This window comes from Balaenoptera borealis, assembly GCF_965194805.1.
Source record: "Balaenoptera borealis genome assembly, chromosome: 3".
NCBI classification, from domain to species: domain Eukaryota; kingdom Metazoa; phylum Chordata; class Mammalia; order Artiodactyla; family Balaenopteridae; genus Balaenoptera; species Balaenoptera borealis.
This window is the reverse complement of record NC_138866.1, coordinates 152,375,168-152,390,927: the sequence shown is the minus strand read 5'-3', so window position 1 is coordinate 152,390,927 and position 15,760 is coordinate 152,375,168. Positions and strand designations below refer to the sequence as shown.

Genomic DNA, 15,760 nt, shown 5'->3' with positions numbered 1-15,760 from the left:
GGAAAAACAAACAAAACAAAAAACCCCAACAGCAACAACAAAATTTTACTTACCCTGGGAGTGTAGTGCTATGTATTTGTATCATTTTCCTCCAACTTTATGCTTTGGGTCCACAGAGAAATGGTGACTATGATTTGGTATCATTCTGGCACAGTGAGTGATGCAGAGAAATGACCTTCACTCTTCCCCAGGAGGGCAAGATGGGGTGGGTACAAGGATGTCCCTTGTGTCTGTAGAAAAGTAAAGGGACTCATAGAATTCCAGCCTCTGTCCAGAGAGTAATGCCAAAGTGGGTAGCCAAACAGAAAGTGAGAGGAATACCTCCCAAGGCTTCTGGGACAGGCTTAGAGAAGTTGGGAGCCAGGAGGGAAAGTCCTTTGTAACTATGAATACAACTAGCCACCTTCTGATTAGAATCTAGTGATGTTAGGGTCTGAGATCTATACTCCGCATGTTCATTTTACGCTGTTTTAAGTTTAAAAAGTTGGTTTCCAAACAGTTTTTCTGGAAAAAATTTAAATAAATCTCTAGCCTGCCTCAGCTGAACTAAAGGAGAAAAGAAGACTTTTGTCCATTCTCACCTTTACAAAGTTCTGGTTTTTCCTCCCAGTGCTTAGTCTCTATGGTGGTATTTTGTGGAGAAATAGGAGAAAGAACAAGAAAAAAGTAAAACTTATTTATATATATATATAAATTTGCTTAGGTCTCAAATAATTTTCCTCTGAACTCAAGGAGCAATGAGGATCCTGAGAGGCTCAAGACCACTTTAGCTATCACTAGACTTCTTACCTTGACACACTTTATTCCTTGGACTTACACCTCTCTTTGCCAAAAACAATATTGCAACAAAAGACAGGCAGTACTATTTACGATTTTTAAATCCCCGGGGCAAGGTAGAATCAATCAAACAAACTTTGCTCCCATCTTACCCTTTCAGATCCTTTCCCCCTCTCTATAGAAGGGGTTTCAACTTGCCTCACGAGAGGTACTAAGAGGCAAATGGATTTTAAAACTCGGGCAGAGAGGAGCTCTGAGAAAAGCAAGTAGTCAGCACTTATCACCGCGATCAGGCATTATTTAAAGTATCCATTTATTAGCAGGTTCACTTTTAGAGCGCTGTCGCCAGCGACATCCAGGCAGCGCGAGAAGGGAGGCTGAAACACGTCTGAGTCGTCCCCCCGCCCCCCGCCGGGGGCCGGCGCTCAGACCACAGGTAGCAAACATCTGAGCTGGGATCCTGGCTGCGCTCCCGGAAAAGCCACCGACTGCGGCCCTGGGAGAGGGCTCTGTCCCCGCGGAGGTAAGCTCCTCAGCAATTCTGTTCCGCGACTCGGTGGGGGCCTTTGCTTTCCTTTTGCAATGGGATCTGTCGGGTCTGAAACTACACTCTTTTTGCGCTCTTCTTGACGAGGGGACCCAAAGTGCTGTTCACTGGAGCTTCCCCAGCCGCAGGGACAGGATCCGTATAGATGGTGGCCCCAGAGGCGGCTGCTGCGTTTCAGCCCCACTGCAGCGCGCCGGGTGACTCGCGGAAAGCCTCCAGTTCTAATGGATGTATCCAATTTGACTTTTGGAAACCCACCCTAGTTTCACTGGGCTTGTGTGTGTGTGTGTGTGTGTGTGTGTATTTGTGCGTGTTTGGGGAGGGGGTGATCACGTGACTGCCAGTCGCTCCAATCTGGGTACCATTTAAGCCCAGTGCAGCCAAGAGGGAAAATCAATCAGCGAAGTGACCACTCTGCCCTGGCCTTGCAAAGGACTGCGGAGTCGGAGGCCGGGGAAGGGTGAGCCGAGTGCACCGGGGAAGAGGAGAGGCGAGGACGCCGTTCGCCCCTGCTTGGCCGCTGGGGGCCGCAGTCACCTTCAGCGTAGGGGAGCGGGGAGACGCGAACCCCTTTGGCGGCTCCGGCCGCCGGGCTCCCTCCAGCGCACAGCCTCGGCTCGCTCACCCCCAGAGCTGCAGCCGCGACACGGGACCGAGAGGACGTCGCCTTCCCCGAGCTCTGGCTGGGCCCCCATCTCGCCCTCCCCGGCCGCAGCCTCCAGACAGGCAGCCTCTCGGCGCGTCCGCCGCGCCCCTCCCGGGCCCGCCCCCTCCGTCCCCCGGGTGCGCGCAGTCGCTGCCCGTGCGCCCTGCCTGCCAGCGCGCCCCGGGCGGGCGAAGATGAGGAAGCTGAGCCGAGCTCTCTGCCGCCCGCTTCCCGGCCCGCGCCGCTCACCGCCCGCAAGCCCGTGACGCGGCGGCGCCGGCCGAGACACAAAGACCGCGGCTGGGGCCGCCCGGGGGCTGAGGCCACGTCCCGGGGCCGCTGCGAGCCCGAGCACCATGCGAGCCGGTGCCGGCCGTCCGCTGCCCGGGAGGAGCCCGAGCGCGCGCCTTCGCCGCCGTGCGCCGGCCCCAGAACCGGCTGCAGCCCGGTGGGCGCCGCGCAGGTGAAGGCAGAGCCCGACCCGGGGCGGCCGAGGCTACAGCCGCCCCAGCCCCCGGGGTGCGGCCGCTGGTGCGGACCCCGGGGTGTCCGAGAGGCGGCGGGGCCCGGCGGGTTCCAGAGTCTTCCCGAGCCGCGGCGTCTGAGGCCGGGCTGACCCCGGCGGGAAAGAAGTGGGAGACCCGCGGGGCGGCGTGGGCCCGGCGCCAGGGGAGCCTCGGAGGTAACTTCGGAGAGCCCGGGACGGGCGGGGGGCGGGAGCGCACGTGTGCCTGAGTGTGCCGGTGCGAGGTGTGTACGCCGTGTGCCCGCGGCTCGCCGCACACGCGCGCGGGGTGTGAGGTCCGGGGCTGCGGGCGCACCTCCCCGCCTCCCTGCGGCCCCGGAGCACTGCGGGCCGCAGCGTTGGGGGCTGTGATGGGCAAGGTGTGTGTGCGGTGCTGGGCTTGACCAAACCTGGTGGAGAGATCGGGGGTTCGTTAAGCGAGTCAACGGGAAAGGATCATGCAGTTTGGGGCAAGTTTTCATGGCTGAAAATTCCCTTGTAGAAAACGGTGTCTCGAGGGTTAAATAGGCGAGCACTGTGTGCAAAAAGCCTGACACATCAGAGGCGCAAAGTAAGACGGAAAGCTGGACGAACCCCAGCTGGACCGACCAGTGCCTCCGATTCTTAAATTGAGATTTCCAGTCACGTTGACGTGGAATGGGATCGTTGTTCTTCCCGGGGAGATAAGGATGTTCAACTTCACCTGCCAGAAACACAGAAGCCAGGCCTGGCGGGTCAGGAGCGTGCACTCACACGCTGTCTACCTCGTGCATCTGCAGCATTCCCTACCTGTTCCGCCCTCCCTCTTTAAGCGATTATTCCTCCGGGCTACCACATCCAGCCAGGGTAACCGTTTGTCTGCTCTCTCGAGGGTGCCGGGAGCTTCTGGCGGCGCTTGAGCAGCTTCACTGGAACAGCGCCCAATCCAGCATTGTTTTGCTGGAAGACTGTAGCCGTGTTAAACGGTTGTGTAAGGTGGTTGGGTTCAGGCACACTTTTCAGTGGGAATTAAGTATCGTTTGCGGAAGAGCTAAGCTGGGGGATCCAGAGTCTCTGCGATAAACAATAGAGATCTATCTTAGAGGCTTCTAGCCCATCTGTCTTGTGGAAAGGGCAGAGTCCATGCTGCCGCCCTCATGGCTGTGATTGGGAGCTTCACTGCCCCAGCTGGCTGCGATTTTATGCGTGGCATAAAGAGTTGCCAGGAGTGGTTTGGCAGCAGGGTATGGAGGTATGCACTCCTTTCTCCAGCAAACAAGCTGTCGCCACCGCCTCCCCCAGATGGAGATGTTGGGTAAATGACCCTTCCTTCCCATTTCTATGACCACCAGCGTCTGTAGAGTCTGCTCTGCAGGTAGAAGACAGCAGACGGCTGTGGCCACAGGATGTCTTTTGGAATGCGACCCTCGCAGCAGTATTTTGAGGACAGTTGAAATAACAGGAGGTTCAAGAGAGTAGGGTGTCTGCTGCTGTAGGGAGAGTTGTACACCTCCCCTTTAGGGGCTTTCTTTCTGTGTATCAGAGGAAGGTAGAGCAGGAGAGAGAAAGGGGAATCTGCAGAAAGAACACATTTAGAGATTTTCTTAGGTTACTGGAACCTGGAAGGAAAACCTTAAATGTCTGGTAAATAGAATCTTATTTTTATTGTGTGTGTCTGAGAGGTTTGTATAAATCTGAGTCTATGTGCAAATAAATGGCCAGGGAAATAATAGATCAAACAGTTTATTTGCATTTCTGATGAGTTTGGTGAGGAAGTGTTGTACAGCGGTTAATACTTGGAAGACAGACAAAGGTTTCTTTGTTGGTGATGTGTTCTTTTTGAATTTTACATATATAAAGTCCTTTTTTTTTTTCCTGGCCAGTGCTAGAGGCAAAATTGATACGTCTTTCCAGCTTCCAAAGCTTTTGTAGCTATTAACCCTCTGATATTCCCTCCGAGACATTCAGTTGCCTCTGTGAGGTTAAGATGTCTGTCCTGTCTCTACCCACTGCACACAGAACTGGTCTGGGGGTTTTCTTCCTCAGGAGTCCCTGAGTAAGCCCTTTCTCAAATCTTGACAAATGTGAAGCAGAAAGCAGTGTTGCAGCTATGGCTTTGTGCTTGCGGGGCAGGGATTTGGTAACCAAGAGAAGGAAGGGGCAGACCCTGCTCCCTGCTTCTGCCAGGTGGTGATGTGTGTTCTCAAAGTGGCCGGGAAAGGTTCCAGATTCCTCTGTGGCTATGTTGCCAAAGCCCACTGATTAGCTTTTCCCACTGACATTTGGAGGTTACCTGCAGACTTGGTGTAAATTGGAAAAAAAAAAAAAAAAGAGGGGTATGGAGTTTAGAGACAGGCAGAGGCAGCTGGTGGCCAGCCTCAGGTATGCTTCTAACTTCACGGTATGACCTCGGTAAGTTACTTAACTTTTCTGCATGTTTGTATAAAATGACAGAGCATCAGACTAGACCATTAGTTTTTTTCCCTCCTCCTCTCTTTCTAAGAGTAGAGCTCTTTAAGAGTAGAACTCTTTAAGTTAAATCTGATATGAAAGTTAAGTATACGAAACAGATTAAAGATGAGGGAGGGACATGGCAGCCTGTTTATTCCCAAGGTAATGTCTGAAGCACCCTCTTGGAACCCCTTATGGCACCCCAGAACACAGTTAGAGAATCCCTAGAAGCCTTCTCTCCGGAATGTGGCATATTCCCCCTTTGAGTGTTTGAAATGAAATACTGTGGTCGCCTAGTTCTGTGTTATCAAGGAGGATCTGGCACCTGGTCCTCTTCGATGGCTAGCTAACCCCCTTCAACGTGGGCTCCAGAAAGATCATGACGTCTTCAACTCTAAAGCTCCTAAATAGAGCACAGTACCTGGCAGGTAAGTAGATACTTAGAAAATGCTTGCTGAATGGATAAGAAAGTGAGGGAGTAAAGTTATTTTGACCGAACAGGGACTAATGGATGGAACGACTACAGTATAAATCTTAGGAGGGCAGGGACTTTGATTGACTTATTGCTGCCTAGCACAGACAGATTTTGGCTCATTGCAAGAAAAACCTTTAAACTAGTTCACGTTGGGAACCGATTGCTCTAAGAGGTCATCAGCACCATGCGTATGGTGGTTATTATTCTGCTAATAAAGAGCCTGACTGTCTCTCCTTCTGGGAACATGGATTGCAGTTCCCTGGTCACATGAAATTAGATGTGGCCTTGTGCCTTGTTTGGCTGGGAGCTTTCAGAGTTAGCAGGTGCCTCACTTCTTTGTTCTCCCTTTTCCTCTGCTCCAGGACAGTCAAAGTTCCGTGGGATTTCCCTGGCGGTCCAGTGGTTAGGACTTGGAGCTTTCAAGCTGCTGTGGCCTTGGGTTCAATCCCTGGTCGGGGAACTAAGATCCCATAAGCTGCACAGGGGCTGCCCCTCAGCCTGGGTCCTAGACTGAAGGTGATGTGGAGCAGAGCCCCTGGCTGACTCACCTTGGTCATGTCCATGGATAAGAAATAAACCACTGGTGTTTTAAGCCACTGGACTCTGGGGACAGTCTTGCTGCAGCATAACCTAGCCTATCCTGATGGATGCAACATGTAAAGAGCTTAGGATAATGCTGGTTTGGGATCAGAACACATCAGCATAGCAGTGTTATCCAGGAAGGCCAGAGGTTGCTGAGACAGGGCTTCATGGGGATTAGAACCTTGGTGTGATCACCACATTGAGGCATGTGGTTGTCATCTTTGCTGGTTGCAGAGTTCATTTGCTAATATACCCAGGCCAGTCTTTTAGAGAAGGACCCATGATAACCAAAGGCCTGATGCATAAGACATAAAATGCTGGCTTAATAGGTTAGTGGGAAGAAAGTGAATCATTAAGTGTGTTCACTGGTCAGGGAGAAATGCCCATTAGAAGCCAGATAATAGGGGCTTCCCTGATGGCGCAGTGGTTGAGAATCTGCCTGCCAATGCAGGGGACACGGGTTCGAGCCCTGGTCTGGGAAGATCCCACGTGCCGCGGAGCAGCTGGGCCCGTGATCCACAATTACTGAGTCTGCGCGTCTGGAGCCTGTGCTCCGCAACAAGAGAGGCCGCCATAGTGACAGGCCCGCGCACCGCGATGAAGAGTGGCCCCCGCTTGCCGCAACTAGAGAAAGCCCTCGCACAGAGACGAAGACCCAACACAGCCATAAATAAATAAATAAACAAATACTTAAAAAAAAAAAAAGCCAGATAATAAAAAGAAGCTGTTTTGTGAGCTTGGAATGAAATGTAGCAGAGTTAGTGGAGTGAACTGCAGGGCCAGTGTCATATGGCTGTGACATGCTGTTGTTTCCTTTTTTATCCAAGTTCGAGAACTACCAGCTGAATGCACTCCATACATACACACAGACACCATTTAATGCCATCCTTAGTGTGTGATTTGTTGAGCACAATTACTGTATGATTCTTCTGGGGCTCTGCCGTCCCATGTTCTCAGCCAATGGGAGCTTTCATGGCAGGCTTTTCTACTGGCTTGGCCTGTGGGAACAGTGCACTACAAAAGCTCTCAGCCAGCGAGCCCCTCACCTCCTCTCCGCTGTGGGAGCCTTCCTCAGGAGGCCTTCCACCTGCTGTGCCCTTTCCTCCTGCCTTTCTCCTCATGTCCTGGTGAGCAGTTTTGACTTCCGGTGCCTGATGTGCTTTGATTACCACATTGCGGCCTCTGTAATATCACTGGGATTTTGAGAAAGAAAAAATGTATGCAGGATGCTAAACATGCAAGCTTTATGGTTACTTAAGGAGACTTCAAGTAAACAGCTGAGAAAACAAACCAAAAAAGGTCAATAGGCCAGTAGGGATTGATGGGAGTCCTGCGGGTGTGAAGGACTCTAGAACCTCCTGGAAGCCTGGAGGGTTGACCACGGTCGTGAGAAGGCCAGCCAAGAGACACGGGAATGGGGCCTGGAGTTGAGGTTGGAGAACATGGAAAGTCGTTTGGCACTGTGGGTGCAGGATGGGGAGCAGGCGGTGAGTGGGTGGGTTGGGGGGCATGGGGATGGGTCGTGAGTGGGAGTGGGCATGGGTGCGGTGGGTAGTTGGCTCTGGGCTCTCTCTCCCTATCTGTCCCGCTGCCACGGGTGCACTTCCTGTGCTGTGTTGTAACATACCTCGTGCTGCTCTGCCTCTCCCACCGAACTGTGGGCCTCTGGAGGAGTGGGACAGTGTCTCAGTCCCCATCTTGCCCCAGTGACCGGCACGGAACTGGCACAGGCTGGGCAGTGCAATAATGCTGTCCTGTGGAGGAGGGAATGAGCATTGCGTCGGATGATTCAGAGGCCCTCTGCAGGGGCGGGGGAGGCCTGGCTCTGTAGCTGCCGCATGATGAAAAAATGGAATGATTCAGTCCGGTAACCTCCGTCTGAGTCAACAGTACGGTGTGGCCACCGGAAAGATCCTTAGCTGAAAGACGGCATTCGGAACGAGGAACGGGACATGCGTTATTTTCTGTACTTCAGTATAAGGAGGCTTAACTCCAGAAGCCCATGAGCCAATTGGAAATTATTTAAAGTACCAGGGTGCATCAATGCCAAGATGTGTCTAGTCCAGCATTCCCAGGCAATGCTTCTTTTATTGTATTGTATTGTATTTTTTAGATTAATTTTTATTGGGGTATAGTTGTTTTACAATGTTGTGTTAGTTTCTGCTGTACAGCAAAGTGAATCAGCTATGCGTATACATATATCCCCTCTGTTTTAGATTTCCTTCCCATTTAGGTCACCACAGAGCACTGAGTAGAGTTCCCTGGGCTACACAGTAGGTTCTCATTAGTTACCTATTTTATACAGAGTATCAATAGTGTACATGTGTCAATTCCAATCTCCCAACTCATCCCCTCCCACCGCCCCCCCCCCCCCCCCCCCCCGGGGGGATCTTTATAAATGTAGATTTCAGGCCTATGCCTGATCTGCATCGGCAGAAAGGCTGAGCTTGAGGCCTGGGCCCCTGTTTATCCCCCACATTTACAAGTGCTGTTTGGAGTTGCCTGAGGAAGGGGAAGATCCGAGTCAGAGACCACGTCCCCATCAATAGGAAGGATACAGGGTGGTTGCAGCTAGGTCCTGGAGTGAAAGGTTGCAGGACGCGGGAAGGACCAGCTCCCTGTCTTGGGGCCGTGGTGCCCAGGCAGGCATGGGTCAGGGTTGCTGTGAGCTTGGAGAATGGGGAGAGGGATGTGACACTACGACCTTCCATGTGTCCAGGGTTTTAGGATGTATTTCAGGATTACAGTACAAGAGAGTCCTTATCGACATCACGAATTATCATTATCCTCAGCTGCCAGTCAGTAGAGGGTTCTACCTGACAGGCTGGGCAAACCAGATCTTATTTGATCAATTAGAGCAAAGCGTTTGCCTTCTGAGAAGGACTGCAAATCTTCCAGCTATGTCTACCCTAAATAGAAGAAAGTGGAGAGGACGAGACTTCCTTCCTTCCCTGTGTGCACTGGTGGTCAGGGGTTCAGGCCCTCCAGTAAAGAGGTACCCAGCCCCAAGATGGCCACGTCCTAATGCCCAGAACCTGTGAATCTGTGACCTTACATGGCAAAAGAGACTTTGCAGATGTGATGAAGATCTTGAGATGGGGGGATCATGCTGGATGATCGAGGTGGCTCAAAGTAATCACAAGAGTCTACCAACGGGGAGGAGGAGACAGAAGAGTTAGTGATGGAGATGTGACCACTGGAGTAGAGCTCAGAATGATGTAATTGCTGGCTTTGAAGCTGGAGGAAGGGGCCACGAGTCAAGGAAAGTGGGCAGCCTCCTGGAGCCGGAAAATGCAAGCAAACAGATTCTCCCTTAGAGCCTCTGGAAGGAGTGCAGCCTTGCTGATACCTTGACTTAAAAACCCATTTGGTCTTCTGACCTCCAGAACTCTAAGATAATAAATCTGTGTGGTTTTAAGCCACTATATTTATGGTAATTTGTTACAGCAGCAATAGGAAACGAATACAGCACAACCTCTGAGATGATCAGTATTTGCCACCTAAGTGTTGGGAAGCCACAGAACTCTGCAGAACCAGAGGTGTAACTTTGACTTTTTCTGGTGGCAATGGACATTCTGGGGAATCTGATGAGATCTTCACCTTGGTCAGTGTTTCTTGAATCCTAAAACTCTACCCTGTCTACAATGAACCCACAGAGGCTAAAGGTTCCATCGAATGCAGTTTCGGAAACACAGCAATGAAAGTTCAGCACTGTCCCCAAGTGCGAATAGTCACTGAGACCACATAGCCATCCCAGTTATAAGATGGCCACACACAGGATCTAGAGTATGCATTTACATTTATAATGAAATGAAAACAAACAGTTAAATTAAAACAAAACATAGAAAAATGGCATACCATTTTTCCAAAACAGCATATATAGGAAAATACACACAAGGAGGGTTGGAAAAACTTTCCTAAATGAGAAATGAACTAGAGGGTTCTTAATACTGTTAGGAAACATTTTGACTTCCCCCAAATGGTATCTGTCTGTACATCTTCATCCCAACAGTCATCATCTGGTCCAGGGCCTCATCTCTTCCTGGGAAGTCAAAGGTCAGGAGGGAGGCTGACATAGGGATGATTTTAGGTGGATAGAAGGGAAGTTAAGGGTGCTCCCAGCTCTCATTATTTTTTCACTGTAAAATGGAACATGAGTGGTGCCTGAGCTATTTTTGGAGATGTTTTGATAAAGAACATAATCACCTTGGAGCTGATTATTATATCAGAGACAATAAACTAATAAATAGTGTTTATTGGTGCATCATATTGTATAAAGTGTCTTCCTGGCCAACCAGACACGCCAGTCATGCTTCAGCCTCAGGGCCTTTGCACTTGCTGTTCCCTCTGCCTGGGATGCTTGCTTTCCTCCTCATGTGGTTTGCTTGTGGTTTCCCGAATAGGTATTTGGGAACTTCTTTCAGATGTAATCTTTCCCCTGAGAACTTCTCTGAACATCTTATTAAAAATTGCAGCCCCCACCCCTGGCCCCATGCTTTCTAACCCCTCCTCTATTTTTCTCCATAACATTTTCCACCATCTAATATACTATTCATTTTACTTATCTATTTTGCTTATTATCTGTCTCCCCACTAGAATATAAGCTCATGAGGGTAGGTGTTTTGTTTTTTTTTTTTCTTTTTCTTGGTCTGTTTGAATACCCAGCTGTATTTCTTTTATTTATTTATTTATTTATTTTTAAGATTTATTTTACTTCATTTCTTTTTTTTTTGGCCGCGTCGGGTCTTAGGTGCGGCGTGTGGGCTCTTCATTGTGGTGCGCGGGCTCCAGAGCGTGTGCTCTCTGTAGTTTGCGGCATGCAGGCTCTACTTGAGGCACGTGGGCTCAGTAGTTGTGGCGCACAGGCTTAGTTGCCCTGCGGCATGTGGGATCTTAGTTCCCCGACCAGGGATCGAACCCACGTCTGCTGCATTGGAAGGTGGATTCTTTACCACTGGACCACCAGGGAAGTCCCCCTGCTGTATTTCCAGTAGTTAAAACCATGCCTGACACATGCCAGTTACAAAATAAATATTTTTGAACAAATAGATGGGTGTCTCATTTGACCCTGTTAGTAATCCCAGGAGGAGGAATTGATATCTTACTTTTCTAGGTGAGAACACCAAAGATCAGAGATAATAATTTACTTCCCCAAGTTTTCACTGCTGGGGTTTGCCTGCAAATCTTTTCTTCTTTATTTTTTATTAGAAAATCACATATTCCGAACATTTAACTAATACAGACCTAAAACAAAGGGAAGGAAAAAGCACTGAGAGATAGTTTTTATTAACATTTTGGTATATAGGGTGTGCATATAGACAATTTTACATCATATTACAATATGCCATTTAGAAGCACGCTTTTTTACTTAAGAATACATCATTAAAAATTAAACATGTCAGTATGTATATCTATGCAACATGGCTTATTAGTGGCTGCATGACATTTCACCATATTGGTGTACTGCAATTTTATATAACCAATTGTTAGCTACAAAGGTTATTGCTGATTTTTTCTTATTATAAGCAACATTAAAGAGAATATTCATAGCACTTTTTTTTACACATATCTGATTATTTCCTTTAGATAAGTATTTACAGGTGTGGCTTTGTTTTATTTAAATGATGTGCATATTTCAAGTTTTATGCAGATTACTTCCTGTAACGATCACACAAATTTCTCTCTCTCCAACAGTGCTTGGGAGGGCCCACTTTCCCACATTCTCCCCAACAGTGGTATGAGTCTTCTTAACCAATACCAATTCAGCAGGCAAAAAATCCATAGCATTTTGGTGCTTCTTCACCTTAGAAAGAAAATATCATTTTTATTTTCTTTAGATGTATAATGATAAGGCAGTCAAACAAACTGCTGTTTCAGTTTGCTTTCTTTGTTTATTAGGATGTTGCCCATTTTTTCCTTTGCCTTTCTTTCTTTGAATATTGACTCCTTGTCTTTGGGGTGGTTCATTCTTTCGTATTAATATTTAAAGTTTTTCTATAAGATGCAAAAAGTTTCTGCATTCTATTTTTTTTTCAATTTCTGTGATGTTTATTGACATGGTAAGTCACGTTCATTTATCCAAGTTGACGAATCTTTTTCATCGTGATTTCAACTTTCGGAATCTTGTGTGGAAAATCTTTTCACAACTTCAGATTATTTACTCCTGGCTCAGATTTCCTTCTTTACATTTAATCTGTTATTTACTTTTGTATATGGCAAAGAATGAGAGCTAACTTAATTTTTTACCAACTGTTTAACTGATTTTTCTAATAATACTTAACTATTAACTATTACTTAACTATTCAGTAACATGCTTTACTGAATAAAACATTATTTTCTCATTGACTTGAAATGCCACCTTCCTCATAGAATGAATCCTTAGCTACATTTGGGTATGCTTCTTGGCCTTTTATTCTGTTCCATTGATTTACCTGTCAAATTATACTTATAGGAGCTTTGTAGTAGGCTCTAAAATTTGTCTACCCAAATAGATTGCCATTTCGACCCAGAATTCTTAACTAATTAAAATAAAGCAAATAACTATTTAACGTTCCCTTTAACACACGGGCCTCTCACCATAAAAATGCAAAAGCAGCAAAACATAATAAACAACAAAAAACTGTCGTCAATTTTCTTAATAGTTACCTTTACAGCCTTATTTATAAAAATTTTCTTTTGGCTCCATTTTGACAGGTCTAAGTGGGAACTTGTTTATCTAGTTTTTAAAATTGATGTTCATTTTAAATTAGCACATATATTTTGAAATGCAGAGAAGTACAGAAAATAACCTAAAAGATGTCCACGTACCACAGAGATTAAATAGGTGTTAACATTTTGTCATTTTCGCTACTGTGCTTTTTTTTTTTTTTTAAAAGAAAAGAATATGTGGTAGTTCAAGTTCTACCTGCTCCTCCTTTTGTTTAATCGCCAGCTATTCACCCCACTGGAGAAGGAGGATTCTGTCCCTAGGGTTATGGGGATGGTCACCTGACATCTGACTCTGGAAGATGAGACTGACAGCAGCTTGTTAATCACATAGACTCACAGTCTGGGGGGAGGACACAGCACATCACACAGGGCCAGACCGGGGTTGACTTGGGAGCAGAGTGAACAAGCAGGGTCTGTCAGGGGCAGGCTTCATAGTAACAAGAGGGTGAGGTGACCCCTGGTTCCTGTGGGAGGACGTGATTGGCTTGTTTGAATACCCCTGGTCTGGCAGGGTACCAAACCTGCTACCCAGGGATAAGTAGGAACCGCCTGGTGCCTTTGATGAGGATGGTTATTTGGCCAGGGGATCCTATCTGTGGGAGCAGAATAGGGAGAGGAACTTGTGGCTAGATCATTCGAGACCCTCCAGGTTTCACCAGATGTCAAGACAGCACATAATATTGGGCCTTAATTTTAGGCCTTAAACCACATTTTTCCTTCCCCTTCTCTCTCTCCAAAGGAAACCACTCTGCCAGACATGGTATATGTCATTTCCATATATGTTTTTATACTTTCCTTTTTATATATACATCCCTAAACATTCTATTTTTTTTAAAATTATATCAATGATATACGTCCATTTGCAACTTTCTTTTTCCATGCATTTTTATGTTTTTGAAGTTTATCCTTAAATTTATTTTAAATAAATGCATTCATATTAGCTGCTGTGTATTATCAATTATTTGAATAACCCCAAGTTTATCTTTTCCCCCACTGTACTATTTTACTATTAAAAAGTGTTTTAATAAACAGTTTTGCCTCCTTCTGAGCCCACGTGAATGGTTATCTCTGGTAACCATAGATAAACAACATAACCAGAGGTGGATTTGGATGGCAGTAGGATTTGTTTATCTTGAGCCTTATCCATATTGCCAAATCACTTAATGTTTGCCGGATGCTAATACGTATAACATGAGATAGATACTATTATCATCCCCATTTTACAGCTGAGAAAACTGAGACAGAGAGACCAATAACTTGTTCAAGTCACACAGCTGGTAACTGGAAGAGCTTGGATTTAAACTTGGGCAATTTAGCTCTGGAGTCATGACCTTTAACACTTATGCCATTCTGCCTGTAACAGATACCAACTATATTCTGATTTGGTTTTGACTGATACTATCTTATCCCATCTGCATACTTTCATCCTTTCTGTGACAACATGTTTAGGTATGTCTGTTATAGGTAGCATTTGATTGCAATATTTAAAAAAATTTTTTTAAATCCAATTTGAGAGTCACAGTCTTTTAACCAGTAAATTTCACCTATTTACATTTACTCTGTATGTTGTATTTGGAAATATTTCTGTCATCTTATTTGTAATTTTTACTTGTCCTAATGTATCTTTGCTTCTTTATTTCCCACTTTCCTACCTTCTATTAATTGATTGAATTTTATTTATTCCATGTTTTCTCTACACTGGTTCAGTAGTTTTACCTTAAGTTCTACAATTTCTTCCTGTTCTGTTAGTGGTTATCCATAAATTTTTTCTAATATACATTTTTTTACTTAACATTAAATGTATTTAACATCCCGTTTCTCCTCTGGAGAATACAGGTAATACTTAGAGAGTTTTAACCCTGATCATTGCCCCTTCCATTTTACCTCTAAAATTAGTAATTGTTTTATACAGTTGATGTGTTTAGAATTAACTATATGTTTACCTCTTTCCTTTCTCTGGATTCACTTTCCTTCTCTCTGAAGGAGCTTCTTTAGTAGCTTTTACAATGAGGAAGGAGTGTGAGTGACAAACTGTCTGAAATTATAATTTTTTCTTTATTTCTGAATAATAGTTTATCTGGTAATAGAGTTGTAAAACTATGTTATTTTTCCTGAACACTTTAAGGATTTTATGCTTATGTCTTCTGATCTCTATTTTTATTCTTTAAAAATCTGTTTTTAGTTTTACCCTTTTCTAGGTAATTCACTCACCACCTTCCCATTTTAAGGCTTTCTTTTCGCTTCTGATATTTTTCAATTTCAATATGGTGTGTGTTGGTGTCTAAGGGTGAATTCATTTTTGTATGCCTTATTTGGAGTGTATGTTGCACTTTGAGAATTCAAGTTTTTAATTCTGGAGCATTCCCTAGACATTATCCCTTTGATTATTGACTTTCCACCATTTGTTCTTATCTTTCCTGGAACTCCTGTTAGACATTTGTTAAAACTTCTCCTTTGCTGTATGCCTTTTAACCTCAATCTCATATTTTAAAAATCTTTATTTCTCTGCACTGCATACTGCTAAATTCCCTTAGATATATCTTCCAGTTCACCAATTTTCTCTTCACTTATGTCTAATATGTTATTTGATCTGTCCATTGTGATTTTTATTTCAATGATGATTTTTAATTTCTAGAAGTACTGTTTCATTCTTTATCAGATGCATATGTTCATTTTTTCACATCTTCTTTAATTTGGATTTCCAAAATGTTTAAATATCTTTACTTATTTAAAATATACTTACAGCTTTTTTAAGATTGTTTTCCATTTTGTGATGTTCTTGAAGTTCTAATCCTCCTGATTATTTTGTGTCTGCTGACTGTTACTCACTGTTGTGTATTTCCTCTTGTGTGTTGTAATTTTTAAAAATAGTATTCAACGTTAGTGTGGCTTCTTTTCTCTTTGGGGCACCCTTGATTGTTCGGAGCAGTTTTGCACTTGTTTTGCTTGTATCCAAGGATATCACCAACATAGAACCTATTTGCACATTAATTTCTTAACTCAAGAGACCTTAAACCATCCAGCAACATAAATTGAGCCCTAACATATTTAAGGCATCAGCCCTGTTTTACATTCTAAGCCCTGTTTTAC

The 15,760-nt window shown here is 45.5% G+C and overlaps 1 protein-coding gene across 2 annotated transcripts in view; it reads left to right on the top strand.

The window, feature by feature from the left end:
• The first annotated feature begins 1,238 nt into the window (after window positions 1-1,238).
• MINAR1 (membrane integral NOTCH2 associated receptor 1) overlaps window positions 1,239-15,760 on the top strand; it is a 43,194-nt gene continuing 28,672 nt past the window's right edge. Inside the window, exon 1 of one of the 2 annotated variants that reach the window (XM_082388496.1) lies at window positions 1,239-1,300. The gene's annotated coding sequence lies outside the window, so the exon portion shown is untranslated. Of the gene's footprint in view, window positions 1,301-2,150; window positions 2,653-15,760 lie in introns of those variants that run through there. The other variant, XM_082388495.1, reaches the window with a different exon arrangement.